The sequence below is a fragment of the Pseudophryne corroboree genome, chromosome 3 (assembly GCF_028390025.1).
Source record: "Pseudophryne corroboree isolate aPseCor3 chromosome 3, aPseCor3.hap2, whole genome shotgun sequence".
NCBI classification, from domain to species: domain Eukaryota; kingdom Metazoa; phylum Chordata; class Amphibia; order Anura; family Myobatrachidae; genus Pseudophryne; species Pseudophryne corroboree.
In genome coordinates this window covers 796,192,727-796,216,703 of record NC_086446.1, presented here as the reverse complement: position 1 = coordinate 796,216,703, position 23,977 = coordinate 796,192,727, and the positions used below count along the sequence as shown (strand labels likewise).

The 23,977-nt window shown below is 49.4% G+C and overlaps 1 protein-coding gene across 2 annotated transcripts in view; it reads right to left on the bottom strand.

Moving 5' to 3' along the window:
- The window catches only part of CASP2 (caspase 2), a 189,820-nt gene that overhangs the window by 142,007 nt on the left and 23,836 nt on the right, over positions 1 to 23,977 (bottom strand). The window contains exon 1 of one of the 2 annotated variants that reach the window (XM_063962664.1): positions 16,900 to 17,024. The exons of the other annotated variant lie outside the window; for it this stretch is intronic. The gene's annotated coding sequence lies outside the window, so the exon portion shown is untranslated. Of the gene's footprint in view, positions 1 to 16,899; positions 17,025 to 23,977 lie in introns of those variants that run through there. 2 annotated transcript variants of the gene reach the window in all.

Here is a 23,977-nt window from a genome sequence, read left to right as displayed (position 1 = left end):
GCGGCCTTCTAGGAGGTGAGGCAATTGGAGCCACCAGAGGAGAGAAATCCTTGCCCTTGGCGGCAGACTAATTCTCTGATGCATGTGGAGGTGAGACCCCGACCACTTGTCCAGGAGATCCAGTTGGAAGGGCCGACCATGGAACCTCCCGTACTAGAGAGCCTCGTAGGAGGCTACCATCTTTCCCAATAGGCAAATGATGAACAGACACCTGGGGTGGCTTCAAGACATCCCGGACCATGGATTGGCTCACCAACGTCTTGTCCCGCAGAAGAAACACCCGCTGCACTTCCGTATCCAGGATCATTCCCAGAAATGACAATCTCTGGGTTGGTTCCAAATGTGACTTTGGAAAATCCAGAATCCAACCGTGACTCTGGAGCAGTCGCGTTGTGAGAACAATGGACTGCAGCAGGTTCTCCTTGGACGATGCCTTTATCAGGAGATCGTCCAGATAAGGGATGATGTTCACACCCTGCTTGCGGAGTAGTATCATCATTTCCGCCATCACCTTGGTAAACACCCTTGGTGCTGTGGAAAGGCCGAATGGCAGGGCCTGGAACTGAAAATGACAGTCCAGGAGTGCAAAGCGGAGATAAGCCTGATGCGGCAGCCAGATCGGAATGTGAAGGTACGCATCCTTGATATCCAGTGATACCAGGAATTCCCCCTCTTCCAGACCTGATATCACCGCCCTGAGAGACCCCATCTTGAACTTGAACTCCTTTAGAAAGGGGTTCAATGATTTTAGGTTCAGAATAGGCCTGACCGAACCATCCGGTTATGGTACCACGAAAAGGTTAGAATAGTAACCTTTGGTCAGCATGTGAGGTGGCACCGGCACAATGATCTGTGCCTCCACCAGTTTCGGACAGCGTCTTGAAGCACTGCGCTATCCTCCAACAGAGTTGGTAAGCCAGACTTGAAAAAACGAGGAGGAGGGAGACTTTGAAATTACAGCCTGTATCCCTGAGACACAATATCTACTATCTACTACCCAGGGATCCAGGCCGGATGATACCCAGACATGACAGAACGCTCCCACAGGCCCCACCTCCGGGCCGTGCCGTCCACCGTCATGCGGAGGACCTTTGGGTACCTGAAGCAGGCTTTTGTTCCTGGGAACCTGCAGCGGCAGGTTTCTTGGACTTAACCCGACCACCCCTAAAGAAGGTATTGGTTGTTCTGGCCTTTCTAGGCTTGTTAGGCCGAAAGGACTGCGGTGCAGCTGAAGAGAAGGACTTCTTCGGAGCAGGTGCTGCTGAGGGAAGAAACGGAGACTTACCCACTGTAGCGGTGGATATCCACGCGTCTAGAGCTTCCCCAAAGAGAGCCTGACCTGGTAGGGACTCCACACTTCTTCTGGATTCCGCGTCGGCCGACCACTGGCGCAGCCATAGTCCCCGACGAGCTGAAACAGACATGGAAAAATTCCCGTAGCCATGGAACCCAGGTCTTTCATGGATTCTACCATAACACCTGCAGAATCATGTATGTTGCGTAAATACAATGCAACGTCATCCCTATCCATCGTATCCAAATCCTCAAGTAAGGTAGCCGACCACTTCACTATTGCTTTTGCAATCCATGCACTAGCAATAGTGGGACGTAATATGGCCCCAGAAGCAGTGTACATTGATTTAAGCGTGTTATCAATCTTTCTATCTGCCGGCTCCTTTAAGGCGGTAGATCCCGGAACAGGCAAAACCACCTTCTTTGAGAGTCTGGGCACAGATGCGTCAACAATCGGAGGGTTTTCCCACTTTTTCCTATCCTCCTCAGGGAAAGAAAAGCCACTTGGACCCTTTTAGGGATCTGGAATTTTTTCTCAGCGTTTTCCCATGCTTTTTCAAATATAGCATTCAACTCCTTTGACGCAGGGAAGGTTAGCGAGGCTTTTTTATTTTCGGTAAAAAAAGCCTCCTCAACCTGCTCAGGTGTGGTATTTAAGACATCCCTGATAGAGGCTATCAACAACTGCACCCCCTCTGCAAGAGATGCGGACCCCCGCAACACATCCCCATCACCATCTGTGTCAGAATCGGTATCCGTGTCGCCTTGTGTGACATGCACAAGCGCACGCTTGTGGGGGTATAAAGCGGGGTGTCCTGAGGTACCAGAACCAGGCCATACTGCCATAGAACTCTGTAATACCTGGGTTGCAGATTCATTACTTGCAACCCTGTCAGGAATCTGAGAAATCCAAGATTTGATAGAGGAAAACCACTTTGGCTCCCTTGCTGGTATCTGTGCTAAACCAGTGCTATCCTGATTACATGGAATGGGATCATCCTGGGAGGATAAATCCACTGCAGCATATGACACAGTGTCCCTGGACATAGCTAAAGGAGACCACCAAACACTCCACACACACACAGGTGGGAGCAGACAGAGTTTCCCCACCCCAAGAATGGCAAGAGAGACACAGAGATCGGAGCCAATCCACACACAGCGCTTTCAGTAAAGGGAGACCCCTTGTCAGTACTTAGTAGGAGACACAGCCGTTTTACAGCCTCCCCTCCCTTCTACAACCCCCTGGTACAGTGTACAAATAGCTGGAGTTGCTGTGGAGGGACCTATTCTTCCATCCAGCGCTGTGCAGGCAGGAAAATGGCGCTGGAACGCTGCTGCGTCCCTTCTGAGGTGAAGCTCCGCCCCCTTAATGGCGCTGTCTTCGCGCTCTTCATAGATTATACTGGCCTGAGGAGAAACTTGCTGGCTGAGATCCGCCGACCCCGACAGACTTGCTGACCAGTGTGGGGGGTAAGCGCTGGCCCAGGGCGCCCCTCACAGCGCCGTACCATGTGCCTCTGTACCTTCACAGGAGCGCAGTTAGTACTGCGCTCCCTCCCCGTTGCCACCATCCTCACACCGGCCACCCGCTTGCTAGGGGGGTCGGTGTCTCACTCACCACTCTTCAGCTTCTCTAAGTGGTTGGCGGCATGCTGCTGGGGCGAGCGGTCCCCTGTGGCGGAGAACGATCCGACCCCTCTGGAGCTCAGTGTCCAGTCAGCGGAGTCAGTGGCTCAGACCCCGCAGGGCGGACACTGCTCCCCCCTTTAGTCCCACGCTGCAGGGAGGCTGTTGCCAACAGCCTCCTGTAAAAAAATAAACTCTAAAAACAAACTTTACTAGAAAAGCTCTGTAGAGCTCCCCTAGCTGTGACCGGCTCCTCCGGGCACATTTTCTAAACTGAGTCTGGTAGGAGGGGCATAGAGGGAGGAGCCAGACCACACTCTCAAACTCTTAAAGTGCCAATGGCTCCTGGTGGACCCTTCTATACCCCATGGTACTAATGTGGACCCCAGCATCCTTTAGGACGTAAGAGAAAATAAGAATTTACTTACTGATAATTCTATTTCTCATAGTCCGTAGTGGATGCTGGGAACTCCGAAAGGACCATGGGGAATAGCGGCTCCGCAGGAGACTGGGCACAAAAGTAAAAGCTTTAGGACTAGCTGGTGTGCACTGGCTCCTCCCCCCATGACCCTCCCCCAAGCCTCAGTTAGGATACTGTGCCCGGACGAGCGTACACAATAAGGAAGGATTTTAAATCCCGGGTAAGACTCATACCAGCCACACCAATCACACCGTACAACCTGTGATCTGAACCCAGTTAAGAGCATGATAACAGAGGAGCCTCTGAAAAGATGGCTCACAACAATAATAACCCGATTTTTGTAACTATGTACAAGTATTGCAGACAATCCGCACTTGGGATGGGCGCCCAGCATCCACTACGGACTATGAGAAATAGAATTATCGGTAAGTAAATTCTTATTTTCTCTGACGTCCTAGTGGATGCTGGGAACTCCGAAAGGACCATGGGGATTATACCAAAGCTCCCAAACGGGCGGGAGAGTGCGGATGACTCTGCAGCACCAAATGAGAGAACTCCAGGTCCTCCTCAGCCAGGGTATCAATTTTGTAGAATTTTACAAACTTATTTGCTCCTGACCAAGTAGCTGCTCGGCAAAGTTGTAAAGCCGAGACCCCTCGGGCAGCCGCCCAAGATGAGCCCATCTTCCTTGTGGAGTGGGCATTTACAGATTTTTGGCTGTGGCAGGCCTGCCACAGAATGTGCAAGCTGAATTGTACTACAATTCCAACGAGCAATAGCCTGCTTAGAAGCAGGAGCACCCAGCTTGTTGGGTGCATACAGGATAAACAGCGAGTCAGATTTTCTGACTCCAGCCGTCCTGGAAACATATATTTTCAGGGCCCTGACAACGTCTAGCAACTTGGAGTCCTCCAAGTCCCTAGTAGCCGCAGGCACCACAATAGGTTGGTTCAGGTGAAACGCTGAAACCACCTTAGGGAGAAACTGAGGACGAGTCCTCAATTCCGCCCTGTCCGAATGGAAAATCAGATAAGGGCTTTTACAGGATAAAGCCGCCAATTCTGACACGCGCCTGGCCCAGGCCAGGGCCAACAGCATGACCACTTTCCATGTGAGATATTTTAACTCCACAGATTTAAGTGGTTCAAACCAATGTGACTTTTTTGGAACCCAAAAACTACATTGAGATCCCAAGGTGCCACTGGAGGCACAAAAGGAGGCTGTATATGCAGTACCCCTTTTACAACATCTGAACTTCAGGGACTGAAGCTAGTTCTTTTTGGAAGAAAATTGACAGGGCCGAAATTTGAACCTTAATGGACCCCAATTTCAGGCCCATAGACAATCCTGTTTGCAGGAAATGTAGGAATCGACCCAGTTGAATTTCCTCCGTCGGGCCTTACTGGCCTCGCACCACGCAACATATTTTTGCCAAATGTGGTGATAATGTTTTGCGGTTACATCCTTCCTGGCTTTGATCAGGATAGGGATGACCTCATCCGGAATGCCTTTTTTCCTTCAGGATACGGCGTTCAACCGCCATGCCGTCAAATGCAGTCGCGGTAAGTCTTGGAACAGACAGGGTCCTTGCTGAAGCAGGTCCCTTCTTAGAGGTAGAGGCCACGGATCCTCTGTGAGCATCTTTTGAAGTTCCGGTTACCAAGTCCTTCTTGGCCAATCCGGAGCCACGAATATAGTGCTTACTCCTCTCCATCTTATCAATCTCAGTACCTTGGGTATGAGAGGCAGATGAGGGAACACATACACTGACTGGTACACCCACGGTGTTACCAGAGCGTCTACAGCTATTGCCTGAGGGTCCCTTGACCTGGCGCAATACCGGTCGAGTTTTTCCCAACGGTTTATAATCATGTGGAAGACTTCTGGGTGAAGTCCCCACTCTCCCGGGTGGAGGTCGTGTCTGCTGAGGAAGTCTGCTTCCCAGTTGTCCACTCCCGGAATTGCTGACAGTGCTATCACATGATTTTCCGCCCAGCAAAGAATCCTTGCAGCTTCTGCCATTGCCCTCCTGCTTCTTGTGCCACCCTGTCTGTTTACGTGGGTGACTGCCGTGATGTTGTCCGACTGGATCAACACCGGCTGACCTTGAAGCAGAGGTCTTGCTAAGCTTAGAGCATTGTAAAATAAGAATTTACTTACCGATAATTCTATTTCTCGTAGTCCGTAGTGGATGCTGGGGACTCCGTAAGGACCATGGGGATTAGCGGCTCCGCAGGAGACTGGGCACATCTAAAGAAAGCTTTAGGACTATCTGGTGTGCACTGGCCCCTCCCCCTATGACCCTCCTCCAAGCCTCAGTTAGGATACTGTGCCCGGACGAGCATACACAATAAGGAAGGATCTTGAATCCCGGGTAAGACTCATACCAGCCACACCAATCACACCGTACAACTTGTGATCTGAACCCAGTTAACAGCATGATAACAGAGGAGCCTCTAGAAAAGATGGCTCACTACAGCAATAACCCGATTTTTTGGTAACAATAACTATGTACCAGTATTGCAGACAATCCGCACTTGGGATGGGCGCCCAGCATCCACTACGGACTACGAGAAATAGAATTATCGGTAAGTAAATTCTTATTTTCTCTAACGTCCTAAGTGGATGCTGGGGACTCCGTAAGGACCATGGGGATTATACCAAAGCTCCCAAACGGGCGGGAGAGTGCGGATGACTCTGCAGCACCAAATGAGAGAACTCCAGGTCCTCCTCAGCCAGGGTATCAATTTTGTAGAATTTTACAAACATATTTGCTCCTGACCAAGTAGCTGCTCGGCAAAGTTGTAAAGCCGAGACCCCTCGGGCAGCCGCCCAAGATGAGCCCACCTTCCTTGTGGAGTGGGCATTTACAGATTTTTGGCTGTGGCAGGCCTGCCACCGAATGTGCAAGCTGAATTGTACTACAAATCCAACGAGCAATAGTCTGCTTAGAAGCAGGAGCACCCAGCTTGTTGGGTGCAAACAGGATAAACAGCGAGTCAGTTTTCCTGACTCCAGCCGTCCTGGAAACATATATTTTCAGGGCCCTGACAACGTCTAGCAACTTGGAGTCCTCCAAGTCCCTAGTAGCCGCAGGCACCACAATAGGTTGGCTCAGGTGAAACGCTGAAACCACCTTAGGGAGAAACTGAGGACGAGTCCTCAATTCCGCCCTGTCCGAATGGAAAATCAGATAAGGGCTTTTACAGGATAAAGCCGCCAATTCTGACATGCACCTGGCCCAGGCCAGGGCCAACAGTATGACCACTTTCCATGTGAGATATTTTAACTCCACAGATTTAAGTGGTTCAAACCAATGTGACTTTTGGAACCCAAAAACTACATTGAGATCCCAAAGTGCCACTGAAGGCACAAAAGGAGGCTGTATATGCAGTACCCCTTTTACAAACGTCTGAACTTCAGGGACTGAAGCTAGTTCTTTTTGGAAGAAAATTGACAGGGCCGAAATTTGAACCTTAATGGACCCCAATTTCAGGCCCATAGACACTCCTGTTTGCAGGAAATGTAGGAATCGACCCAGTTGAATTTCCTCCGTCGGGCCTTACTGGCCTCGCACCACGCAACATATTTTTGCCAAATGCGGTGATAATGTTTTGCGGTTACATCCTCCTGGCTTTGATCAGGATAGGGATGACTTCATCCGGAATGCCTTTTCAGGATCCGGCGTTCAACCGCAATGCCGTCAAACGCAGCCGCAGTAAGTCTTGGAACAGACAGGGCCCCTGCTGGAGCAGGTCCCTTCTTAGAGGTAGAGGCCACGGATCCTCTGTGAGCATCTCTTGAAGTTCCGGTTACCAAGTCCTTCTTGGCCAATCCGGAGCCACGAATATAGTGCTTACTCCTCTCCATCTTATCAATCTCAGTACCTTGGGTATGAGAGACAGAGGAGGGAACACATACACTGACTGGTACACCCACGGTGTTACCAGAGCGTCCACAGCTATTGCCTGAGGGTCCCTTGACCTGGCGCAATACCTGTCGAGTTTTTCCCAACGGTTTATAATCATGTGGAAGACTTCTGGGTGAAGTCCCCACTCTCCCGGGTGGAGGTCGTGCTGAGGAAGTCTGCTTCCCAGTTGTCCACTCCCGGAATGAATACTGCTGACAGTGCTATCACATGATTTTCCGCCAAGCGAAGAATCCTTGCAGCTTCTGCCATTGCCCTCCTGCTTCTTGTGCCACCCTGTCTGTTTACGTGGGTGACTGCCGTGATGTTGTCCGACTGGATCAACACCGGCTGACCTTGAAACAGAGGTCTTGCTAAGCTTAGAGCATTGTAAATGGCCCTTAGCTTCAAGATATTTATGTGAAGTGATGTCTCCAGACTTGACCATAAGCCCTGGATATTCCTTCCCTGTGTGACTGCTCCCCAGACTCTCAGGCTGGCATCCGTGGTCACCAGGACCCAGTCCTGAATGCCGAATCTGCGGCCCTCTAGAAGATGAGCACTCTGCAACCACCACAGGAGGGACACCCTTGTCCTTGGTGACAGGGTTATCCGCTGATGCATCTGAAGATGCGACCCGGACCATTTTTCCAGCAGGTCCCACTGGAAAGTTCTTGCGTGGAATCTGCCGAATGGGATTGCTTCGTAGGAAGCCACCATTTTACCCAGAACCCTTGTGCATTGATGCACTGAGACTTGGCTCGGTTTTAGGAGGTTCCTGACTAGCTCGGATAACTCCCTGGCTCTCTCCTCCGGGAGAAAAACCTTTTTCTGGACTGTGTCCAGGATCATCCCTAGGAACAGAAGACAAGACGTCGGAACCAGCTGCGATTTTGGAATATTGAGAATCCAATCGTGCTGCCGCAACACTACCTGAGATAGTGCTACACCAACCTCCAACTGTTCCCTGGATCTTACCCTTATCAGGGAATCGTCCAAGTAAAGGATAACTAAAATTCCCTTCCTTCGAAGGAATATCATCATTTCGGCCATTACCTTGGTAAAGACCCGGGGTGCCGTGGACCATCCATACGGCAGCGTCTGAACTGATAGTGACAGTTCTGTACCATAAACCTGAGGTACCCTTGATGAGAAGGGTAAATTTTGACATGAAGGTAAGCATCCTTGATGTCCCGAGACATCATGTAGTCCCCTTCTTCCAGGTTCGCAATCACTGCTCTGAGTGACTCAATCTTGAATTTGAACCTCTGTGTGTAAGTGTTCAAAGATTTTAGATTTAGAATCGGTCTCACCGAGCCGTCCGGCTTCGGTACCACAACAGTGTGGAATAATACCCCGTTCCCTGTTGCAGGAGGGGTACCTTGTTATCACCTGCTGGGAATACAGCTTGTGAATGGCTTCCAAAACAGTCTCCCTGTCAGAAGGAGACATCGGTAAAGCCGACTTTAGGAAACGGCGAGGGGGAGACGTCTCGAATTCTAATTTGTACCCCTGAGATATCACCTGAAGGATCCAGGGGTCTACTTGCGAGTGAGCCCACTGCGCGCTGAAATTCATTGAGACGGGCCCCCCACCGTGCCTGATTCTGCTTGTAAAGCCCCAGCGTCATACTGAGGGCTTGGCAGAGGGTTTCTGTTCCTGGGAACTGGCTGATTTCTGCAGCCTTTTTCCTCTCCCTCTGTCACGGGGCAGAAATGAGGAACCTTTTGCCCGCTTGTCCACGAAAAGACTGCGCCTGATAATACGGCGTCTTCTCATGTTGGGAGGCGACCTGGGGTACAAACGTGGATTTCCCAGCTGTTGCCGTGGCCACCAGGTCTGAAAGACCGACCCCAAATAACTCCTCCCCTTAATAAGGCAATACTTCCAAATGCCGTTTGAAATCCGCATCACCTGACCACTGTCGTGTCCATAACCCTCTACTGGTAGAAATGGACAACGCACTTAGACTTGATGCCAGTCGGCAAATATTCCGCTGTGCATCACGCATATATAGAAATGCATCTTTTAAATGCTCTATAGGCAAAAATATACTGTCCCTATCTAGGGTATCAATATTTTCAGTCAGGGAATCCGACCACGCCAACCCAGCACTGCACATCCAGGCTGAGGCGATTGCTGGTCGCAGTATAACACCAGTATGTGTGTAAATACATTTTAGGATACCCTCCTGCTTTCTATCAGCAGGATCCTTAAGGGCGGCCATCTCAGGAGAGGGTAGAGCCCTTACAAGCGTGTGAGCGCTTTATCCACCCTAGGGGGTGTTTCCCAACGCACCCTAACCTCTGGCGGGAAAGGATATAATGCCAATAACATTTTAGAAATTATCAGTTGTTATCGGGGTAAACCCACGCATCATCACACACCTCATTTAATTTCTCAGATTCAGGAAAACTACAGGTAGTTTTTCCTCACCGAACATAATACCCCTTTTTGGTGGTACTCGTATTATCAGAAATGTGTAAAAACATTTTTCATTGCCTCAATCATGTAACGTGTGGCCCTACTGGAAGTCACATTTGTCTCTTCACCGTCGACACTGGAGTCAGTATCCGTGTCGGCGTCTATATCTGCCATCTGAGGTAACGGGCGCTTTAGAGCCCCTGACGGCCTATGAGACGTCTGGACAGGCACAAGCTGAGTAGCCGGCTGTCTCATGTCAACCACTGTCTTTTATACAGAGCTGACACTGTCACGTAATTCCTTCCAACAGTTCATCCACTCAGGTGTCGACCCCCTAGGGGGTGACATCACTATTACAGGCAATCTGCTCCGTCTCCACATCATTTTTCTCCTCATACATGTCGACACAAACGTACCGACATACAGCACACACACAGGGAATGCTCTGATAGAGGACAGGACCCCACTAGCCCTTTGGGGAGACAGAGGGAGAGTTTGCCAGCACACACCAGAGCGCTATATATATACAGGGATAACCTTATATAAGTGTTTTTCCCCTTATAGCTGCTGTATATTTAATACTGCGCGTAATTAGTGCCCCCCCCTCTCTTTTTTAACCCTTTCTGTAGTGTAGTGACTGCAGGGGAGAGCCAGGGAGCTTCCCTCCAACGGAGCGGTGAGGGAAAATGGCGCCAGTGTGCTGAGGAGATAGGCTCCGCCCCCTTATCGGCGGCCTTATCTCCCGTTTTTCTATGTATTCTGGCAGGGGTTAAATGCATCCATATAGCCCAGGAGCTATATGTGATGTATTTTTTGCCATCTAAGGTATTTTTATTGCGTCTCAGGGCGCCCCCCCCCAGCGCCCTGCACCCTCAGTGACCGGAGTGTGAAGTGTGCTGAGAGCAATGGCGCACAGCTGCGGTGCTGTGCGCTACCTTATTGAAGACAGGACGTCTTCTGCCGCCGATTTTCCGGACCTCTTCTGCTCTTCTGGCTCTGTAAGGGGGACGGCGGCGCGGCTCTGGGACCCATCCATGGCTGGGCCTGTGATCGTCCCTCTGGAGCTAATGTCCAGTAGCCTAAGAAGCCCAATCCACTCTGCACGCAGGTGAGTTCGCTTCTTCTCCCCTTAGTCCCTCGATGCAGTGAGCCTGCTGCCAGCAGGACTCACTGAAAATAAAAAACCTAATTTAAACTTTTACTCTAAGCAGCTCAGGAGAGCCACCTAGATTGCACCCTTCTCGTTCGGGCACAAAAATCTAACTGAGGCTTGGGGGAGGGTCATGGGGGGAGGAGCCAGTGCACACCAGCTAGTCCTAAAGCTTTTACTTTTGTGCCCAGTCTCCTGCGGAGCCGCTATTCCCCATGGTCCTTACGGAGTCCCCAGCATCCACTAGGACGTTAGAGAAAATAAGAATTTACTTACCGATAATTCTATTTCTCGTAGTCCGTAGTGGATGCTGGGAACTCCGTAAGGACCATGGGGAATAGCGGCTCCGCAGGAGACAGGGCACATCTAAAGAAAGCTTTAGGATCACCTGGTGTGCACTGGCTCCTCCCCCTATGACCCTCCTCCAAGCCTCAGTTAGGATACTGTGCCCGGACGAGCGTACACAATAAGGAAGGATTTTGAATCCCGGGTAAGACTCATACCAGCAACACCAATCACACTGTACAACTTGTGATCTGAACCCAGTTAACAGCATGATAATAGAGAAGCCTCTCGAAAAGATGGCTCACTACAACAATAACCCGAATTTTTTGGTAACAATAATTATGTACCAGTATTGCAGACAATCCGCACTTGGGATGGGCGCCCAGCATCCACTACGGACTACGAGAAATAGAATTATCGGTAAGTAAATTCTTATTTTCTCTGACGTCCTAGTGGATGCTGGGAACTCCGTAAGGACCATGGGGATTATACCAAAGCTCCCAAACGGGCGGGAGAGTGCGGATGACTCTGCAGCCCCCAATGAGAGAACTCCCGGTCCTCCTCAGCCAGGGTATCAAATTTGTAGAATTTTACAAACGTATTTGCTCCTGACCAAGTAACTGCTCGGCAAAGTTGTAAAGCCGAGACCCCTCGGGCAGCTGCCCAAGATGAGCCCACCTTCCTTGTGGAGTGGGCATTTACAGATTTTTGGCTGTGGCAGGCCTGCCACAGAATGTGCAAGCTGAATTGTACTACAAATCCAACGAGCAATAGTCTGCTTAGAAGCAGGAGCACCCAGCTAGTTGGGTGCAAACAGGATAAACAGCGAGTCAGATTTCCTGACTCCAGCCGTCCTGGAAACATATATTTTCCGGGTCCTGACAACGTCTAGCAACTTGGAGTCCTCCAAGTCCCTAGTAGCCGCAGGCACCACAATAGGTTTGGTTCAGGTGAACGCTGAAACCACCTTAGGGAGAAACTGAGGACGAGTCCTCAATTCCGCCCTGTCCGAATGGAAAATCAGATAAGGGCTTTTACAGGATAAAGCCACCAATTCTGACACGCGCCTGGCCCAGGCCAGAGCCAACAGCATGACCACTTTTTCTGTGAGATATTTTAACTCCACAGATTTAAGTGTGTCAAACCAATGTGACTTTTGGAACCCAAAAACCACCTGGAGATCCCAAAAGTGCCACTAAAGGCACAAAAGGAGGCTGTATATGCAGTACCCCTTTAACAAATGTCTGAACTTCAGGGACTGAAGCTAGTTCTTTTTTGGAAGAAAATTGACAGAGCCGAAATTTGAACCTTAATGGACCCCAATTTCAGGCCCATAGATACTCCTGTTTGCAGGAAATGTAGGAATCGACCCAGTTGAATTTCCTCCGTCGAGCCTTACTGGCCTCGCACCACGCAACATATTTTCGCCAAATGCGGTGATAATGTTTTGCGGTTACATCCTTCCTGGCTTTGATCAGGATAGGGATGACTTCATCCGGAATGCCTTTTTCCTTCAGGATCCGGCGTTCAACCGCCATGCCGTCAACGCAGCCGCGGTAAGTCTTGTAACAGACAAGGTCCTTGCTGGAGCAGGTCCCTTCTTAGAGGTAGAGGCTACGGATCCTCCGTGAGCATCTCTTGAAGTTCCGGTTACCAATTCCTTCTTGGCCAATCCGGAGCCACTAATATAGTGCTTACTCCTCTCCATCTTATCAATCTCAGTACCTTGGGTATGAGAGGCAGAGGAGGGAACCCATACACTGATTGGTACACCCACGGTGTTACCAGAGCATCTACAGCTATTGCCTGAGGGTCCCTTGACGTGGCGCAATACCTGTCGAGTTTTTCCCAACGGTTTATAATCATGTGGAAGACTTCTGGGTGAAGTCCTTACTCTCCCGGGTGGAGGTCGTGCTGAGGAAAACTGCTTCCCAGTTGTCCACTCCCGGAATGAAAACTGCTGACAGTGCTATCACATGGTTTTTCGCCCCGCGAAGAATCCTTGCAGCTTCTGCCATTGCCCTCCTGTTTCTTGTGGCACCCTGTCTGTTTACGTGGGTGACTGCCGTAATGTTGTCCGACTGGATCAACACCGGCTGACCTTGAAGCAGAGGTCTTGCCAAGCTTAGAGCATTGTAAATGGCCCTTAGCTTCAGGACATTTATGTGAAGTGATGTCTCCAGGCTTGACCATAAGCCCTGGATATTCCTTCCCTGTGTGACTGCTCCCCAGCCTCGCAGGCTGGCATCCGTGGCCACCAGGACCCAGTCCCGCATGCCGAATCTGCGGCCCTCTAGAAGATGAGCACTCTGCAACCACCACAGGAGGGATACCCTTGTCCCTGGTGACAGGGTTATCCGCTGAAGCATCTGAAGATGCGACCCGGACCATTTGTCCAGTAGGTTCCACTGGAAAGTCTTGCGTGGAATCTGCCGAATGGGATTGCTTCGTAGGAAGCCACCATTTTTACCCAGAACCCTTGTGCATTGATGCACTGAGACTTGGTTCGGTTTTAGGAGGTTCCTGACTAGCTCGGATAACTCCCTGGCTTTCTCCTCCGGGAGAAACACCTTCTTTCTGGACTGTGTCCAGGATCATCCCTAGGAACAGAAGACAAGTCGTCGGAACCAGCTGCGATTTTGGAATATTGAGAATCCAATCGTGCTGCCGCAACACTACCTGAGATAGTGCTACACCGATCTCCAACTGTTCCCTGGATCTCACCCTTATCAGGGAATCGTCCAAGTAAAGGATAACTAAAATTCCCTTCCTTCGAAGGAATATCATCATTACGGTCATTACTTCAGTAAAGACCCGGGGTGCCGTGGACCATCCCTACGGCAGCGTCTGAACTGATAGTGACAGTTCTGTACCATAACCTGAGATACCCTTGGTGAGAAGGGTAAATTTTGACATGAAGGTAAGCATCCTTGATGTCCCGAGACATCATGTAGTCCCCTTCTTCCAGGTTTGCAATCACTGCTCTGAGTGACTCAATTTTGAATTTGAACCTCTGTATGTAAGTGTTCAAAGATTTTAGATTTTAAAATCGGTCTCACCGAGCCGTCTGGCTTCGGTACCACAATAGTGTGGAATAATACCCCGTTCCCTGTTGCAGGAGGGGTACCTTAATTATCACCTGCTGGGAATACAGCTTGTGAATGGCTTCCAAAACTGCCTCCCTGTCAGCGGGAGACGTCGGTAAAACAGACTTTTGGAAACGGCGAGGGGAATACGTCTCGAATTCCAATTTGTACCCCTGAAATATTACCTGAAGGATCCAGGGGTCTACTTGCGAGTGAGCCCACTGCGCACTGAAATTCATTGAGAACGGGCCCCCACCGTGCCTGAACTTGTAAAGCCCTAGCGTCATACTGAGAGCTTGGCAGAGGCGGAAAAGGGTTTCTGTTCCTGGGAACTGGCTGATCTCTGCAGCCATTTTCCTCTCCCTCTGTCACGAGCAGAAAAGAGGAACCCTTTTGTCCGCTTGCCAACCAGGACTGCGCCTGATAATACGGCGTCTTATTTTGAGAGGCGACCTGGGGTACATCCCCTTTTTTTTTTTTTTTTTTTTTTAAGGCAATACTTCCAAATGCCGTTTGGAATCCGCATCACCTGACCACTTTACTGGCATAATTGGACAACGCACTTATACTTGATGCCAGTCGGCAAATATTCCGCTGTGCATCATGCATATATAGAAATGCATCTTTTAATTGCTCTATAGGCAATAATATACTGTCCTTATCTAGGATATCAAATTTCCAGTCAGGGAATCCGACCACGCCAACCCAGCACTGCACATCCAGGCTGAGGCGATTGCTGGTCGCAGTATAACACCAGTATGTGTGTAAATACATTTTAGGATACCCTCCTGCTTTCTATCAGCAGGATCCCTAAGGGCGGCCATCTCCAGAGAGGGTAGAGCCCTTGTTCTTACAAGCGTGTGAGCGCCTTATCCCCCCTAGGGGGTGTTTCCCAACGCACCCTAACCTCTGGCGGGAAAAGGTATACAGCCAATAACTTTTTAGAATTTATCAATTGTTATCGGGGGGAAACCCACGCATCATCACACACCTCATTTTATTTCTCAGATTCAGGAAAACTACAGGAAGTTTTTCCTCACCAAACATAATACCCCTTTTTTTGGTGGTATTTATATTATCAGAAGAGTGTAAACTTTTTCCATTGCCTCAATCATGCAATGTGTGGCCCTATTGGAAATCACGGTTTTCTCTTCACCGTCGACACAGGAGTCAGTATCCGTGTCGGCGTCTGTATCTGAGGTAACGGGCGCTTTAGAGCCCCTGTATGAGACGTCTGGACATGCACAAGCTGAGTAGCCGGCTGTCTCATGTCAACCACTGTCTTTTATACAAAGCTGACACTGTCACGCAATTTCAACAGTACATCCACTCAGGTGTCGACCCCCCAGGGGGTGACAACACTATTACAGACACTCTACTCCGTCTCCTCATCATTTTTCTCCTCATACATGTCGACACAAACGTACCGACACACAGCACACACACAGGGAATGCTCTGATAGAGGACAGGACCCCACTAGCCCTTTGGGGAGACAGAGGGAGAGTTTGCCAGCACACACCAGAGCGCTATATATTTACAGGGATAACCTTATATAAGTGTTTTTCCCTTTATAGCTGCTGTATTGTTTATACTGCGCCTAATTTGTGCCCCCCTCTCTTTTTTAACCCCTTTCTGTAGTGTAGTGACTGCAGGGGAGAGCCAGGAAGCTTCCCTCCAACTGAGCTGTGAGGGAAAATGGCGCCAGTGTGCTGAGGAGATAGGCTCCGCCCCTTTCTCGGCGTCCTTATCATCCGTTTTCTTGTATGTTTTGGCAGGGGTTAAATGCATCCATATAGCCCAGGAGTTATATGTGATGCATTTATTTTAGCCATAAAAGGTTTTCTATCGATTTATTGCGTCTCAGGGCGCTGCCCCCCCAGCGCCCTGCACCCTCAGTGACCGGAGTGTGAAGTGTGCTGAGAGCAATGGCGCACAGCTGCGGTGCTGTGCGCCTACCTTTATCTGAAGACAGGAAAGTCTTCTGCCGCCGATTTTTCCGGACCTCATCGCTCTTCTGGCTCTGTAAGGGGGCCGGCGGCGCGGCTCCGGTGACCCATCCAGGCTGAACCTGTGATCGTCCCTCTGGAGCTAATGTCCAGTAGCCTAAGAAGCCCAATCCACTCTGCACGCAGGTGAGTTCGCTTCTTCTCCCCTTAGTCCCTCGATGCAGTGAGCCTGTTGCCAGCAGGTCTCACTGAAAATAATAAACCTAAACTAAAACTTTCACAAAGAGCTCAGGAGAGCCCCTAGTGTGCACCCTTCTCGTCGGGCACAGAAAATCTAACTGAGGCTTGGAGGAGGGTCATAGGGGGGAGGAGCCAGTGCACACCAGGTGATCCTAAAGCTTTCTTTAGATGTGCCCTGTCTCCTGCGGAGCCGCTATTCCCCATGGTCCTTACGGAGTTCCCAGCATCCACTAGGACGTCAGAGAAACATGTTTTACAATTACAAGAAGAGTGCAGTCATACCCTGACAGGTGCATAATGTTCTATAGTATAGAGAACTTTGTGACAGCATCATTGGTCACTTTCCGCAGAGGCGATAAAGTAAGGAGGCTGAAACTCGCACTGCTCTCAGTATAACGTGCTGTATAACCCAGCTATAAGCAATGTACAATCTGCAGTTACAGGCAACCATCTCTCACCAGACTGTACACACAGATATATAGCTCTCTGTAAGAGCAGATGGTGTAACAATAACACATACCTGAGAACCTCTGCAGAGGGGTTGTCAGTCCCCGCTAACCACCATCATCTACATCCCTTGGCCACAGATAGTTTTCCAGGATACAGAAACAATGAAGAGCAGAGGAGAAAACAGAAAGGGAACAAAGAGATATAACTATGAGTGGAAGAGGAAGCAGAGACATTTAGTAAAAGGAGGGGGAGTAAGGAAAACAGAGTTAGGGAGGGGAAGTGTGGGCTGTCAGCTAAAGTGACTCTCACACTGCCTGTTTAATAGAGACTTGCTGCATGCTACACTGAAGCAGCTCTCCCTGTTGTGCTGGACTGTGCTCACCTGTAGTCACTTTGTATCATTACTGCTGCATTCTGCAATACGCACATCAGCGTAGGTATTTTATGCAGGCTAGAGGTCACATAGAGGCTAGTCCGGAGTACTGTACAGCTGGGTACACACTGCAGCATCGGGCATGCGTTCCAACATCTGAACAAATGCCCGTCAGCCAATTTTGAGTGGATAAACTGAGCGATGTAGGTGATTTGTCATTACGAAACGGCAAATCAGCCCAATATCGCTCCAATGTGTACCCAGCATAACTGCCCCTGGACAAACCATGCTACAATACATGGGGTGCAAATACATGTATTGTTATTGCATGCAGGATAAATACCGGCTGCTTTTGCATGTAGACGCAAGAAAGCAGGTCGCGTCTGAAGATCTGCTCTTATGTTCTTCCTGAAATTCATCAGACATAGTGGTCATGTCGCACTAATCAGGAAGCGCGTATACACTACCAACCATCCTGCCCAATGCTCTGGCAGCAGCGTAGCCCGATATCTGTAGAGTGTGTACGGCGTCACAATGTTTTCAGGATTTGTGAGATCGGGATTGTGCATCACAAACTGGATTGTAAAAATGTGTACGCATCAATCTGCATGTTCATCGGGACTTTCAGTGAAATTGTAGCATCGCATCTGAAGTGTGAGTGTACAGGTGTGTGCCCAGCGTTACGCTGCAAATTCCAACACTCCTCTCCAAAATCTCTCTCTGCACATCTCTGAATTAGCCCCAGTGGCAGCCATTGGCACTCCATAACATCCCAGCAGCTCCCAGTGGTAGAGATGTGGTACAGGAGCAGGAATGTGTATGGAAGGTAAGTGACCGGGAGGTGCAGTGTGGTATGGACAGGAAACATGACACTGTAGAAGATATGGGGCCACTAGTGAAGGTGACTGACAGGTGAGTGTCAGGAATGTCTTCTAACGCTGCTCAATGCACAAATATCTCTCATTACCGTAGGTGCTTCTTCTCTATGGCTTTTACTTTAACAAAAAAGGTTACGAGCACATACAATTATATCTGTTGAAGTTATAGGTGTCACTCCTGTACATACTGATCATGCCAAAATTATTGCGCACCATCAATGGCATAAGGAACGGGAAGAACACAACCTTGTATTTTTTTGCAATTTAAGCCATTAAAGAAAAATGTAGAATAAATAAATAAGATATACTCCTACACCTTTCCCTTTTGCAATGTATGGCATAAGACACCTGGCGCGATTTCCGTGCTGCAAACTTTTTCCAACTGTGTGCCTTAGTACGCATATAGGGCCAGATGGTTTGTGCCCCCAAGCCACAGTATGACTGACATGTTGCGGCGGTTTGGGGTGCAGCAAAGAGGGTCTTCCAATGCAGATTCCCAGGCCGCAGCAGAGTGAAAACACCGTTCATCCTGCGTTACCGGAGGGTCACTCAGATGGGCGATGTTTTCATATCCTCGAACGCAGCAGCAGATCACAGAAGCCCGCAGGATACGCCTCCTGCGGCATTTGTATATTTACACACCTGCGCTGTGTGTACTGCGGCCATGTCTGAATCACGCCCATGGAGTACTTTGTATTTAGGATTAGCAGTTTTATAGAAAAGGAATTAGTATAAAGTCACAGGTTAACCATAACGACACATGGCGAGGGGCACTCATATCGGTCCTATTTGCCCGTTATAACCAGGATAGTGCACTTTTTCACGTTTGCACGATGATACGTACGGGGTGCGCTGCAGTTGATGTCATCTGCAGGCACCAAACAGCCAATGAGAACGTTTTCTTAAAACCCAGGTTGAATGCGTACACACTAGAAGCAACCTGGGTCGCACCCAGGAAAAATCCTGCTACAGAGCAAGGTTGTTTCAGCTCACAAATAGCATAAACCCCGGTGTGTTCACATCCAAATACTCAGGTATTGGACACATACTTACGCATGTGCTTCCTCTTTAATTTGCAAAATGACAAAACAGATGAGCTGGTGGTTTCCAACCCCCTCCTCTATCCCTAAACACAGATGCAGAGGGAGAACTTAGCTGCAAGACCCATGCCAGCTGGCCTGCACCAGGTCTGTGTTGAGCATTGTCATACACTGGATTACCCAGTTTTATTCCACATTCACAATGCCCCGGGCAGCGAGGTCCTGGGGGCTTCCTGTTACACTGAGCTTTGGCTGCAGTTATGTTTTATACTGTAAGGAGCAGAAAGTCTGCAACAGGCCAGGGAAGGGCTCTCAAGGCCTTTATTGTTCTGTAGGTGCACGCACCATCTAGGCTTTGTGCCAAGGTGAAGATAAGCTGTATGGCTGTGATGAAGAGACATTATCTGGTGCTAAAGGATAATTACCGCCTACCCACTGCTATAGCATGTTCCCATTTTACTAACGAGAAGGACAGTGCAGCAGCGCAGAATGGGAATCATCTGTGATCCTCTTACGATTCCCCTATCTCCACAAACAAACCTCCAGTAGAACCCCAGTATCTACCTAGCCCACCAAACCCCACTGCTGCTCTGCCTTCCGCCACCACCCTCCCCTGCTTCCCTCACTTTGTGACTTCTCCATCTACATCAGCATCAGCCACCGAGAAACCTCATCTCACCAGATCCATTACCCTACACCACCACCTGGTCTCCTATTACTGAAGAGGACACTTCTTTCTTCCTTTGCCCCTTAGTCCTGTTCCCTCCCACCATCTACACACCATCCCCACCCCCGAATGCTTGCCAGCACCTTGCTCTCCTCCTCACCCTGGATATTATATTCCATCTTCACATGCGCTCGCCTATCCCATCCTCAAGCAACCATCTGTTGAATCCACCTCTCTAACTACAGCCACGTTTCTCTCCTCTCCTTACAACTACTTGAGCCGTTCTCCCTGATCCTGTATAAATAAGAATTTACTCACCGATAATTCTATTTCTCGTAGTCCGTAGTGGATGCTGGGAACTCCGTAAGGACCATGGGGATAGCGGCTCCGCAGGAGACTGGGCACATCTAAAGAAAGCTTTAGGATCACCTGGTGTGCACTGGCTCCTCCCCCCATGACCCTCCTCCAAGCCTCAGTTAGGATACTGTGCCCGGACGAGCGTACACAATAAGGAAGGATTTTGAATCCCGGGTAAGACTCATACCAGCCACACCCATCACACTGTACAACTTGTGATCTGAACCCAGTTAACAGCATGATAACAGAGGAGCCTCTAGAAAAGATGGCTCACTACAACAATAACCCGAATTTTTTTTTTGTAACAATAATTATGTACCAGTATTGCAGACAATCCGCACTTGGGATGGGCGCCCAGCATCCACTACGGACTACGAGAAATAGATTTATCGGTAAGTAAATTCTTATTTTCTCTGACGTCCTAGTGGATGCTGGGAACTCCGTAAGGACCATGGGGATTATACCAAAGCTCCCAAACGGGCGGGAGAGTGCGGATGACTCTGCAGCACCGAATGAGAGAACTCCAGGTCCTCCTTAGCCAGGGTATCAAATTTGTAGAATTTTACAAACGTGTTTGCCCCTGACCAAGTAGCTGCTCGGCAAGTTGTAAAGCCGAGACCCCTCGGGCAGCTGCCCAAGATGATCCCACCTTCCTTGTGGAGTGGGCATTTACAGATTTTTGGCTGTGGCAGGCCTGCCACAGAATGTGCAAGCTGAATTGTACTACAACTCCAACGAGCAATCGTCTGCTTAGAAGCAGGAGCACCCAGCTTGTTGGGTGCATACAGGATAAACAGCGAGTCAGATTTTCTGACTCCAGCCGTCCTGGAAACATATATTTTCAGGGCCCTGACCACGTCAAGCAACTTGGAATCCTCCAAGTCCTTAGTAGCCGCAGGTACCACAATAGGTTGGTTCATGTGAAATGCAGAAACCACCTTAGGTAGAAATTGAGGACAAGTCCTCAATTCTGCCCTGTCAGAATGAAATATTAAGTAAGGGCTTTTATATGATAAAGCCGCCAATTCTGACACACGCCTGGCTGAAGCCAGGGCTAACTCGTCACTTCCATGTGAGATATTTTAAGTCCACAGTGGTGAGTGGTTCAAACCAATGTGACTTTAGGAAACTCAACACAACATTGAGATCCCAAGGTGCCACTGGAGGCACAAAAGGAGGCTGTATATGCAGTACCCCTTTTACAAATGTCTAAACTTCAGGCACTGAAGCCAGTTCTTTTTGGAAGAAAATCAACAGGGCCGAAATTTGAACCTTAATGGACCCCAATTTTTGGCCCATAGACAGTCCTGTTTGCAGGAAATGGAGGAAACGACCCAGTTGAAATTCCTCTGTAGGGGCCTTCTTGGCCTCACCCCACGCAACAAATTTTCGCCAAATGCGGTGATAATGTTTTGTGGTTACGTCCTTCCTGGCCTTGACCAGGGTAGGGATGACTTCATCCGGAATGCCTTTTTCCTTCAGGATCCGGCGTTCAACCGCCATGCCTTCCAACGCAGCCGCGGTAAGTCTAGGAACAGACAAGGCCCCTGCTGGAGCAGGTCCTTTCTTAGAGATAGAGGCCACGGTTCGTCCGTGAGCATCTCTTGAAGTTCCAGATACCAAGTCCTTCTTGGCCAATCCGGAACCACAAGTATAGTTCTTACTCCTCTCCTTCTTATTATTCTCAGTACTTTTGGTATGAGAGGCAGAGGAGGGAACACATACACTGACTGGTACACCCACGGCGTTACCAGAGCGTCCACCGCTATTGCCTGAGGGTCCCTTGACCTGGCGCAATATCTGTCTAGTTTTTTTGTTTAGACGGGACGCCATTATGTCCACCTTTGGTTTTTCCCAACGGTTTACAATCAGGTGGAAGACTTCTGAGTGAAGTCTCCACTCTCCCGGGTGAAGGTCGTGTCTGCTGAGGAAGTCTGCTTCCCAGTTGTCCACTCCCGGAATGAATACTGCTGACAGTGCTATCACATGATTTTCCGCCCAGCGAAAATCCTTGCAGCCTCTGCCATTGCCCTCCTGCTTCTCGTGCCGCCCTGTCTGTTTACGTGGGCGACTGACGTGATGTTGTCCGATTGGATCAATACCGCCTGACCCTGAAGCAGGGGTTTCGCTTGACTTAGGGCATTGTAAATGGCCCTTAGTTCCAGAATGTTTATATGAAGAGATGTCTCCAGGCTTGACCATAAGCCCTGGAAATTCCTTCCCTGTGTGACTGCTCCCCAGCCTCGCAGGCTGGCATCCGTGGCCACCAGGACCCAGTCCCGAATGCCGAATCTGCGGCCCTCTAGAAGATGAGCACTCTGCAACCACCACAGGAGGGATTACCTTTGTCCCTGGTGACAGGGTTATCCGCTGAAGCATCTGAAGATGCGACCCGGATCATTTGTCCAGTAGGTTCCACTGTGCGTGGAATCTGCCGAATGGGATTGCTTCGTAGGAAGCCACCATTTTTACCCAGAACCCTTGTGCATTGATGCACTGGGACTTGGTTCGGTTTTAGGAGGTTCCTGACTAGCTCGGATAACTCCCTGGCTTTCTCCTCCGGGAGAAGCACCTTCTTTCTGGACTATGTCCAGAATCATCCCTAGGAACAGAAGACAAGTCGTCGGAACCAGCTGCGATTTTGGAATATTGAAAATCCAATCGTGCTGCCACAACACTACCTGATATAGTGCTACACCGATCTCCAACTGTTCCCTGGATCTTACCCTTATCAGGGAATCGTTCAAGTAAAGGATAACTAAAATTCCCTTCCTTCGAAGGAATATCATCATTTCGGTCATTACTTCAGTAAAGACCCGGGGTGCCGTGGACCATCCCTACGGCAGCGTCCGAACTGATACAGTTCTGTACCATAACCTGAAATACCCTTGGTGAGAAGGGTAAATTTTGACATGAAGGTAAGCATCCTTGATGTCCCGAGACATCATGTAGTCCCCTTCTTCCAGGTTTGCAATCACTGCTCTGAGTGACTCAAATTTGAATTTGAACCTCTGTATGCAAGTGTTCAAAGATTTTAGATTTTAGAGTTTAAAATCGGTCTCACCGAGCCGTCTGGCTTCGGTACCACAATAGTGTGGAATAATACCCCGTTCCCTGTTGCAGGAGGGGTACCTTGATTATCACCTGCTGGGAATACAGCTTGTGAATGCTTCCAAAACTGCCTCCCTGTCAGCGGGAGACGTCGGTAAAACAGACTTTTGGAAACGGCGAGGGGAATACGTCTCGAATTCCAATTTGTACCCCTGAAATATTATCTGAAGGATCCAGGGGTCTACTTGCGAGTGAGCCCACTGAAATTCATTGAGAACGGGACCCCACCGTGCCTGAACTTGTAAAGCCCTAGCGTCATACTGAGGGCTTGGCATAGGCGGAAAAGGGTTTCTGTTCCTTGGAACTGGCTGATCTCTGCAGCCATTTTCCTCTCCCTCTGTCACGAGCAGAAAAGAGGAACCCTTTTGTCCGCTTGCCAACCAGGACTGCGCCTGATAATACGGCGTCTTATTTTGAGAGGCGACCTGGGGTACAGCCCCTCTTTTAAGGCAATACTTCCAAATGCCGTTTGGAATCCGCATCACCTGACCACTTTACTGGAATAATTGGACAACGCACTTATACTTGATGCCAGTCGGCAAATATTCCGCTGTGCATCATGCATATATAGAAATGCATCTTTTAATTGCTCTATAGGCAATAATATACTGTCCTTATCTAGGATATCATATTTCCAGTCAGGGAATCCGACCACGCCAACCCAGCACTGCACATCCAGGCTGAGGCGATTGCTGGTCGCAGTATAACACCAGTATGTGTGT